This window comes from Rhagoletis pomonella, unplaced genomic scaffold (genome assembly GCF_013731165.1).
Source record: "Rhagoletis pomonella isolate Grant_MI unplaced genomic scaffold, Rhpom_1.0 Rhpom_scaffold_14012, whole genome shotgun sequence".
Classification (NCBI taxonomy): domain Eukaryota; kingdom Metazoa; phylum Arthropoda; class Insecta; order Diptera; family Tephritidae; genus Rhagoletis; species Rhagoletis pomonella.
This window is the reverse complement of record NW_023472542.1, coordinates 882-1,897: the sequence shown is the minus strand read 5'-3', so window position 1 is coordinate 1,897 and position 1,016 is coordinate 882.

Genomic DNA, 1,016 nt, shown 5'->3' with positions numbered 1-1,016 from the left:
TCTTCATCTTCATCTTCATCTTCATCTTCATCTTCATCTTCATCTTCCTCTTCATCTTCATCTTCATCTTCATCTTCATCTTCATCTTCATCTTCATCTTCATCTTCATCTTCATCTTCATCTTCATCTTCTTCCCTGTCTTGGTCTTCGTCTTCTTCTTCATCTTTATCTTTTCCTTTATCCTGATCTAAATATGTCCATTCTTTTCTTCATTTACATATTCACCCCCACCGTTGTTATTAGGTTAGGTATTCAAATTTTCCTTCCTCTTTGTCTTTATATTTAGGTTTCTTTACTTTTATTTAAATTTCTGTATTTATCCCTTTCTTCTTCTCCGTACTCAACTTTACCTTCTTCCTTGTTTGAGTCTAGTCTATTCATGTACATACATACATACATCTTATTCCTAAACCCTGTGGGGAAAATCTCTAGTTCTGAATTGGTGCGCTTCTAGCACATTTAGACCCAGTACTGGTTCGCGATAAATCTCTTTTGCATGCAAGCAACTGGCGAATTTAACATGGCGATGTCCTAGGAAGTGTCAATTGCCCCCCCGCTGCATCCCTTTTTCGATAGTTCCAAACTAGTCATAAATTCTATAGTTCCGAACCAGTTCTAAAATCGGCAGACGAAAGAAAAAAGTATCATGATTTTTCAATCCTTTTGGTTCTTCCGTGTGTGCGATTTTAAGTTATTTTGGAAGAAATGTGTTTTAAATTTGAAATTAAATTTGTTTGAATGATTTTAAGGAATGTACGTTTACATACCTTGAGCTGTAGCTGAGTTTGCGGAGGAGCTCGCTGTTATTTCTTAGATTTCAGACGGTCCCAAGATGTTGAAATGTTAACACAAATTTTAGTTTTGTATTACCAAGCTCGGCCGCTGTGGTGTAGTGGTAAGCAGTGCGCGCTTTCACTCATCAGCACCTGGGTTCAAGCCCTGGTCAAAGACACATCACAAAAAATATAGAAAAAGGTTTTTTCTTAACAGCGGTCGTCCCTCGGCAGGCAATGGCA